The following is a 10,258-nucleotide window of genomic DNA, read 5'->3' as shown; positions in this document are numbered from 1 at the left end:
TGTCTTCATTGATGATATTTTGATTTATTCCTGCAGCCGGGAGGAGCACAAGCAGTATTTTCGAGTCGTTCTTCAGACTTTGAGGGATAGATAGTTGTATGCTATTTTTTTGAAGTGTGAGTTTTGGTTGAGTTAGGTTGTACTCTTGGGTCATGTTGTATCGGTAGAGGGTATTCAGGTGGATCCTAAGAAAATTGCAGCAGTCAAGGACTGGCCTAGTCCCACATCAGCTATAGAGATCTAGAGTTTCTTGGGTTCGGTGGGCTATTACTGTCGATTTGTGGATGAGTTTTCATCTATTGCAGCCCCGATGACCAGGTTGGCCCAGAAGGGTGCCCAGTTCAGGTGGTCAGACGAGTGTGAGGCGAGTTTTCAGAATCTCAAGATAGCTTTGATTACGGCGCTAGTGTTGGTATTGCCTACAGGTTCAGGGCCATATAGAGTGTATTGTGATACATCACATATTGGACTTGGCGCGGTGTTGATGCAAAATGGCAAGGTTATTGCATATGCTTCACGACAGTTGAAGATCCACGAGAAGAATTATCCAGTTCATGATTTGGAGTTAGCAGCCATTGTTCACGCGCTGAAGATTTGGATGCATTATTTATATGGTGTGTAATGTGAGGTGTTCACGGATCACAAGAGTTTGCAATGCTTGTTCAAGCAGAAGGAGATAAATCTGAGGCAGAGGAGGTGGTTGGAGCTGTTGAAGGACTATGACATCACCATCTTATATCATCCGGGAAAGGCCAATGTATTGGTCGATGCTTTGACTAGGAAGTCAGCCAGTATGGGCAGCCTTGCGTATATTCCAGTCGGTGAGAGGCCGCTTGCTTTGGATTTTCAGTCTTTAGCCAATCAGTTCGTGAGGTTGGATGTTTTTGAGCCTAGCCGTGTTCTAGCTTGCATAGTCGCTTGTTCTTCATTATTTGAGCGTATTTGAGATCGGTAGTATGATGATCCTCATTTTCTTGTGCTTAGAGACACAGTGTGGCATGGAGGTGCCAAGCAGGTTACAGTTGGAGATGATGGAGTTTTAAGGATGCAGGGTCGTATTTGTGTGCCTAATGTGGATAGACTTCGTGAATTGATTCTAGAGGAGGCCTATAGTTCTCGGTATTCTATTCATTCGGGTGCCGCTAAGATGTATCAAGATTTGCGGCAACATTATTGGTGGAGGAGGATGAAGAAGGACATTGTTGCTTATGTAGCTCGATGTTTGAATTGTCAGCAGGTAAAGTACGAGCATCAGAGACCTGGTGGTTTGTTTCAGAAGATTGAGATTCCTAAGTGGAAGTGGGAGCGAATCATTATGGACTTCGTTGTTGGACTCCCACATACTCAGAGGAAGTTCGATGCAGTGTGGGTTATTGTTGATAGGCTGACCAAGTCAGCGCATTTCATTCCTGTGGAAGTTTCCTATTCCTCGGAGCGGTTGATTGAGATCTATATCCGGGAGATTGTTTGTCTTCATAGTGTGCCTGTGTCTATCATTTATGATCGGGGTACGCAGTTTACCTCACATTTATGTGGGAGCCCTCACATTTCTGGAGGGCAGTACAATGTGAGTTAGGTACACGAATCGAGTTGAGTACAACATTTCATCCTCAGAAGGACAAACAATCCGAGCGCACTATTCAGATTTTGGAGGCTATGCTCCGAGCATATGTTATTGACTTTGGAGGTTCTTGGGATCAGTTCTTGCCATTAGCAGAGTTTGCCTACAACAACAGCTACCAATCGAGCATTCAAATGACTCCCTATGAAGCATTATATGGTAGGCGGTGTCGGTTGCTGGTTGGGTGGTTTGAGCTGGCAGAAGCTCAGTTGTTGGGCACAGACTTAGCTCAGGGTGCCTTGGATAAGGTTAAGATCTTTCAGGATAGGCTCCGTACAACTTAGTCCAGGCAAAAGAGTTTTGCCGACCACAAGGTTCTTGATGTGGCATTCATGGTCGGAGAGTGAGTGTTGCTTCGGGTGTCGCCTATGAAGGGCGTGATGAGATTTGGAAAGAAGGGCAAGCTAAGCCCCAGATTCATTGGTCCTTTTGAGATTCTGGATCGAGTGGGAAAGGTGGCTTACAGACTTGCGTTGCCACAGAGTTTATCAGTTGTGCACCCAGTGTTTCATGTGTCCATGCTTCAGAAGTATCACGGCGATCCATCCCAGGTGTTAGACTTCAACACTGTCCAGTTGGACAAGGACTTGACCTATGAGGACGAGGCGGTAGCTATTCTAGACCGGTAGGTTTGTCAGTTGAGATCGAAGAAGTTTCCTTCAATTCGTATTCAGTAGAGAGGGCAGCTTGCCAAGGCAGCTACCTGGGAGTCCGAGTCCGATATGCGGAGCCGATATCTCCATCGTTTCCTCGACTCAGGTACTTCTTTTCTATGTCCGTTTGAGGACGAACGGTTGTTTTAGAGCTGGCTTGATTTACAAGTCAATTATGTATTCTGAGGCCTTAAAAACCTCTTTTTATCTCACCTCAATTTGCATGCGCAGTCCGGGCATATATCCGGAATGCTTTTATGTGGAAATATAATAAAAAATCCTAATTTGCCTTTACAATTAAATTTAAGTTAACGTCGGTCAACATTTTGGGTAAACGGATCCCGACCCATAATTTGATGGTCCCAGAGGGTTCATAGGAAAATATGGGACTTGGGCGTATGCCCAGAATTGAATTCCGAGGTCCCAAGCCCAAGAATTGAATTTTTGGAGAAAATTTTTTAACTGAAATTATAAGAGTTTTTGAAAATTTAAATGTGCTTGAATTTGATGGTATCAGGCCCGTATTTTGGTTCCGGAGCCCGGTACAGGTCTTATATGGTATTTAAGTTGTGCATGTAAGAAACGGACTTCATATGACGTGAATCGGACCCTCGGTTGTGAAAATTTGACCTTAAGAGTTATTGAGATTTTTCTTTGATTTTGATGCTAAACTCGTAGTTCGAGGTATTTTTTGGTGATTTGTTCGCACAAGTAAGTCCGTATGATATTTTTAGGATTGTGTGCATGTTTGGTTTGGAGCCCTGAGGCTCGGGTGGGTTTCGGATAGGCCACGGGATTTTTTACACTTAGAATTCTGCTATTCTGCTGCTTCTGGTGTCTCAATATTTTGTTCTTCGCGTTCGTGATGCAGCTCACGCGAACGCGGAGCACCAGGGGGTTTGCTCTTCGCAAACTCGACTGGCCACAGGCGAACGCGTAGTGCAATGGAGGCCTGGGGGGAAAACTTTGAGCTTTTCTTCGTGAACGCTGTCCCCGGACTGTGAACGCGATGGTCAGGGGGGACAGACCATCACGAACGCGAGCAGCTCATTGCAAACGCGTAAGCTCTTCTAGCCATTAGCTTCGCGAACACGACAGACCTCTTGCGAACGCGAAGAAGGTCTGTCCAACGATTTAAAACATAACCAGAACGGGAATTTAGCCATATTTTCATATCTTCTTCCACAAAATCAGACCCTAGGCAATTTTTGAAGAGCAAATTTAACTCCAAATCATAGGTATGTGTTCTTGAACTCAATTCCTTCACTTTCCATCAACACACATTAGATTTCTAGGCTTAAATCTTGTTCTTCAATGGTAGAATTAGGGATTTTGGGTAGAATTAGGGCTTTTTAAATAATTGGAATTTAGACCTCATTTTGGGGTCGGATTTAGAAACTAATTATATAATCGAGCTCGTGGATGAATGGGTGATCGGGTTTTGGTCCGAACCTCAAGTTTTGACCAAGCGGGCACGTGGTTGATTTTTGACTTTTTGGGAAAATGATAAAAGACCTATAATTAAGCATTTGATATGAATTATTTAGCATTTATTGATGTTATTAAATTAATTTCGGCTAGATACAATTAAATTAGAGGCGAATTCTAAAGGAAAAGCGGTGTTTGAGGCTTGAGTTGGCTGTGGAAGTTCGAGGTAAGTGTTTGGTCTAACCTTAGCTTGAGGGAATAGGTATTGTACTTTATTTGCTATGTGCTAGTGTAGTGTACGATGTATAGATGCGGTGACGAGTATCTATACGTTGGTGTCAAGCATGCCCGTGAGTCTTAAATTGTGATAATTGTGTTTCTTAATAAGTACTACAATTGCCTAAGTTATTGATTATCCATGTTGAGCAAGACGTATGATTATTTTCTTGGTAATTGTTTATTATTGGGTATTGGCTCCAGTTGAGGTTAATTTGTGAAGTTAATTGTTTGTACAAGTTTAGTTATAGCTGATTCCCTTGCCGGGATGTAATTATTTCTTGTTGTTGATTCCCTTGCCGGGATATTGTTGTTGCTATTGTTTGGGTGAGGAAAGAGAGATAAAGTATGAAGGGTGATGTTGTGCACATTCATATTTATGCATATGGTGAGGAACGAGTGATAAAGCACGAAGGATGATGCTGTGTACATTTTCATTGATATTGATGCATATGGAGAGGAAGAGAGATAAGGCACGAAGGGTGATGCCGTGCACATTTCTAATATTTATATGGTGAATAAGAAAGATAAAGCATGAAGGGTGATGTCGTGCACATTTTCATTACTTGATTGCATTGGTGAGGATTAAGAGTAAAAGCACGAAGGGTGATGTCGTACACTTATTGCCTGTTTGTTATGATTTCTTTCTGCTTTCGGTTCAATTACCCTAATCGTCTTATTTCACTATTACTGTGATTCTTTACATTGGTATTTCTCGCATAGCATGTTAACCCTCCCCGTTACTTTTGAATTATTTCTATTACTGTTATTCTGCTAGATATTGTTTAATTGTAGGTTATTTGTTTGTTGTGTCCTAGACTCGTCACTACTTCGCCGAGGTTAGGCTCGACACTTACTCAGTACATGGGGTCGGTTATACTGATAATACACTCTGTACTCTTTTGTGCAGATCCCAGTACTGGAGCATACGGACCTTAGCTAGGGGTTGCTGTCTTCAGTCCATCAGGAGACCTGAGGTAGTCCTGTAGGTGTCCGCAGGCCTTGGGTCCCCTTCCTATCTAGTTTCTTTTTGTTCTTTTCTATTTCAAAGACAAACAATTACTTTCTTGTTCAGACCATATTTGTAGTTTTTCTTATATAGTCCGTAGGATTATGACACCAGTTCTTGGTGGTTTATGTTTATGGATTCGTATTGGTATTAGCCAAATTATTAAATTTTGCTCTTCCGCATTATTATTTTTGCTGTTTATAATTTGTTAACTTGAAATTTGTTAAGAGAATAAAAGTGAAAAGGGTAAATTAATTGGAATTGTTGGCTTGCACAACTTTTACTAGTTGGTGCCATCATGACTCCGGAGAGTGAAAAATTCGGGTCGTGACAACTCCGACTCGATAATGGCAACTAAGAGTATGAGACTCTTCTTCAGTTCATTAACTAATAACATGTCTTTAATCTTGATTTCTTGAGTAAGTTTTGATAATTTAAAGTGTGAATGCTTTTTTGATTACTGACCCCCTTTTATTAATAGACTAGAATTTTTAAAGTGTGAAACATGCTTAATCAAATACTTTCTCTTCCCATAATACACATTCTGTGAAGAAAATCTCTCTCTATTCGGCGTTTTGTTTCCTTTAGAACTTCTTTTTGTTTATACTTGGATGATAGGTCATCATAATCATTAAGTTTTTAAAGAGTTGTATGCCAAATTTTATTTCTAGTGATTAGTATATAATGGTGCCCCCGTCCAGAGACGAATTTATGTGGAGGAGGGTGGGATACATGCACCCATGCTCCCCTCCCTAGACTATGTATAAAATACTATTTTTTTCAATTATGTGATTAAATATATTTGTGGCCACCCATTGGTTTGGTGCATTGGTGACTAAGTGCCCCTTTTATCTCCTTTTTGTCCCCAAGGTCACGGATTCGATCCCCATACAATTCTTTTTGATTAATTTCTTTTATAATTAATTATAATAAGTAAATTTCCAATTTCCCACACCCTTTTCAATTAACAACATGTCCTTATGCCCTTTCTTTCTTTTCACTTTACAAACAAATACATTTTTTTACTTTTAAAATAAATTCCTTTTGCCTATATCTTTTTTATTTTCTTCTCTTAATCATTCTTTTGAGTACAAAAATTTTGAAATCCCTAAAAACAAAGTACTCATGACTCGTCTCTCTCGGCTCTCAATGGATTCAAAGCAGGAAAACCTCTGCTCAATATTAAACGCCGCTTTTAAAAAACTTTTTTGAATGATTGTTTAATTTGCTATATAGAGCGTGAGATATTTAAAACTGTAAGTAATCATGTTATTATTGGTCATTTTCAATAAAAACTAGATCATGAATACCAAGTACCAAGAGAGTTTGAAGGCTTAGAAGCTAAATGAATTGAAGAAAATAAGTTTCGTCGGAAGTCGACAAGTTAAAATGTAATAACATGTACTTTTGTGGTGAGATTAGGGTGCTTAAAATTATAAGGAGATTATGTTCTGAGTTATTTTAGTCGTATGAGAGTCGTGTGTTATGTTTTGAAGTCAAGCGAGTCGTGGAACAAAAGTTGCAAAAGGTCATCGCAAGTTCCATTCATAAATGTGTTGAAACTTAGGTCAAATGTAGCTGAAATTTTCTCCCAATACACTTGGAATTGGGGGATGATCTACCTACCTAACTGAAGATCTATGAGTGTAGTTTCTAACGTATTTAATCATTTGTCGATACGACATCATAGTACAGAGATATTCGCGTGTTCACAAGACTGCGCAAGCAGCTCCCATGGGACCCCCAAAGTCTGTGTAAAACTCCAACTTGTATTTAAGTTCATTCTAAGTCATTTTCACCCATTTTTCTGGTCTAAAACAGTTCCAAAACCCCCCTCCCCCCAAATGTTCTCCAAGGGTTCCTCCATGATAGGGTGAAAATCTAAGATAAAAACATGAATCCAACGCTAGAAACCCCGTGGTGCTTGCTAGATCGTAGTTCTTCATCTTGTGGTTAGTTTGGAGGGTTCTTCAATTTGAAGTAACCTCAGGTTACGTGTTGTTCTTGTTGATTAAGGTAATAATCAGTCCCTCCTTCATTTATATTAGATTTTCAAGGCAAACTACAAGTGTTTACACACCAACTTGAACACCAAAAGTTGATTTAAGAAGATAACTATATCATGGATGTTCCATAGCGTCCACGAGGGGCTAAAGTAATAACTGATACCTTGAGTTGCAGATCAGAAGATAATATAAGCCTACTTAAAGGTCGAGACAGAAGAAGAACTAAAGAGTTACATTAGCTAAGTGAATTAGGAGTCTGATTATTAGACCCCCGATGAGTATAGAAATCGTGATTCAGAACATTGTAGAATCACTCTAAATATTAGAGGTACAAAAGAGATAGTACAAAGGCCATATTCTATAATGGATATATGATAAATCTAGTTAGAAGAGTACCAACCTCATAAGAAGTCAGTATGAAGCTTTTGCCAGATTGTGTATGCACATGTGGTGCAAGTATTATAGTAGAGCTTTAAGGTATGGATGTGAATTCCACCTATGTGGAAGGGAGGTTATGAAAGAGATAGAAGATACGATACAAGATTTAAAGGTACTTAAGGTACATGTGAAGAAGGTACGAGATGCCAAGTACAGAAGGTTAATAATCCAGATATCAGATAGAGGGCTGGAAGCATCGTAATTATGTATCAAGAAATGATAGTGGTGTCGTTAGTGGCATATCTCCCAGCCTATTATTTCTATGTACAGAGTGGTCTATCTAAGAGAGTACAGAAGAGTTAGAGACGATATGATGTCTCGCTTGAGATTTCAGAATAACATAAGGAAATATGTGGTGCTAGCAAGTTAAAGGAAGGTTGCTAGTAGTATAAATAGATATATGTAGGTCGCAAGCTAAAGTAAGATAGAGCGACAAGGTTTTAGGTAGACATGAGTAAGGAGAAGAAAATGTGAGTGAGAAGGTGACGACAATAGGTACGTCCTCGAGATTAAACCCATTATAACAAGAGAGTTGATGGTTTCCATAAGTTATAAAAATCTCAGTATAGCATAAGTGAACTCAGAGGAGTTTGTGACTAGGAGAATTTAGAAGAGATGGAATAATGCCCTGGTAGAATAAGGGTGTAATTGTGATAAATAAGAGGATGACGTCTAGGCCTTTAGTGGGTAATGATTCAAAGAAAAGGTATTTCATGAATTATACAGGATTAAAATACCCCATAAGGCGAATCACGTTGGGATGCTACTAAATACGATTATTTAAGTATAGTATTATCCCTAAGCGGATCAAGCAAATAACTCCAGATTTTCCCCGATGAGATGTGAGCCCTAGTGAAAATATATTACATAAGAGGTTTGAAGTTATTAGTGGTAGATTTTAGATCAACATTAAAAGAATCAACAATAGATGGAGAAATGTTCCAAAGTGAGATGGGATTAGGCTGTCATTCTTAAGATGAATAGTAATGAGGAAGCATTAAGGGACGTAAATTTATACATATAGGATAAGCAACGAGAGAGTAACCTGGAGTTGGATATTAGACCTTGGTCATAATAAATCAAAGTAAGTGTTGTGGTATAGTATAAGATACCTAGATATAGTAAAGCCATAAGCATAGCTAACCAAGTATATGAAACACGATATAGCAATAGTCATAAGTTCGACAAAGTACCGAGAGAAAAGCTTTAGTACACCTACAGATTCCCGGAGGGACAACTTGTCATAGTTATGTGTATGTTCCCAAAGTGAGGCCTAGAGATAGGATAAAATCTAAAGTAAAAAGGATAGAAGAGTCACATAGGTGCAAAATAAGGACAGAGTCGTACAGGCTGCATGACATAAGGTAGAAAAAGTTACGAGATTAGAAGAATTCTTACCATAAGTCGTGGTGTGAGAAAGAGACCTAAAGAGGGGAATACTCTGACCTTTGAATTTATTCACAGAACAGTTACCTAAATGGAAAGGACAACAATAAAGTATTTGTAAGAGATATAGGTTATGGGACCGATAAGCAGACCAGTCAACATTCGAGGTCGCATGTTACAAAGGGGGGAATGATGTTACACCCCATGTTTTCACACGTAAGAGTACGTCGTAAGTCAATTGATGTAAGCTCAAAAATGAAATCATATTTGAAAAGTTTACAAAGTTAGTTAATCATGTTAACATGGAGGTTACAAATATTTAAGATCATGAATACCAAGTACCGAGAGGATTTGAAGGCTTAGAATATGAATGAATTGAAGAAAATAAGTTTCGTCGAAAGTCGACAAGTTGGAATATTAAAACATTTACTTCTGGGGTGAGACTAGGGTTCTTAACATTATAAGGTGATTATGTTCTGAGTTATTTTAGTCGTATGATAGTTGTTTGTTATGTTTTAAAGTCAAGCGAGTTGTGGAACAAAAGTTGGAAAAGGTAATCACAAGTTCCATTCATAAATGTGTTGAAACTTAGGTCAAATGTAGCTAAGCTTTTCTCCCAATATAATTAGAATTGGGGTATGATCTACCTACCAAATTAAATATCTACAACTCTAGTTTCTAACGCATTTAACCGTTTGTCGATACAACATTGGAATAGAGAGATATTTCATTTTTGCGAGACTGCATAAATAGCTCCTATGGGACCCACAAAGTCGGCGTAAAACTCCAACTTGTATTTAAGTTCATTCTAAATTGTTTTCACCCATTTTTCTCGTCCAAAATAGTTCCCAAACCCTCCTAAATGTTATCCAAGGGGGTTTCTCCATGATTCTAGGGTGAAAATCTAAGATAAAAACATGAATCCAACGCTAGAAACCCTGTGGTGCTTGCTAGATCGTAGTTCTTCATCTTGTGGTTGTTTTGGAGGGTTCTTCAATGTGAAGTAACCTCAGATTTAGTGTTTTTATTGTTGATTAAGGGAATAATCAGTCACTCCTTCATTTATATTAGATTTTCAAGGCAAACTACAAGTGCTTACACACCAACTTGAACACCAAAAATTGATTCAAGAAGAGAATACAACACCTATAGTGTTGTGGTGTCATTGAGGATAATTGTGGGCTGTCTTTGGATGAAATTTCAAGTTTTTGCTACAATATATGGTGAGTATAATAGCCTACTAATTGTGCTTAAGCTTTCTTGTATGTTGGTTAAGTTGTTAGGATGATAAACTACAACATAATACTTGGATTAGCTTGAGATGTTGTTGTTCTTGATGGATTGATTTGAAAGTTGCTCTTCTGAACTTTAAATGGATGGAAACTATGGAAAATAAGTTGGCTATGATATTTTTAGTATGATTATGTTGGTTTGCATGTCA

This window comes from Nicotiana sylvestris, chromosome 3 (genome assembly GCF_000393655.2).
Source record: "Nicotiana sylvestris chromosome 3, ASM39365v2, whole genome shotgun sequence".
Lineage (NCBI taxonomy): Eukaryota > Viridiplantae > Streptophyta > Magnoliopsida > Solanales > Solanaceae > Nicotiana > Nicotiana sylvestris.
This window is presented reverse-complemented; position numbering follows the sequence as displayed.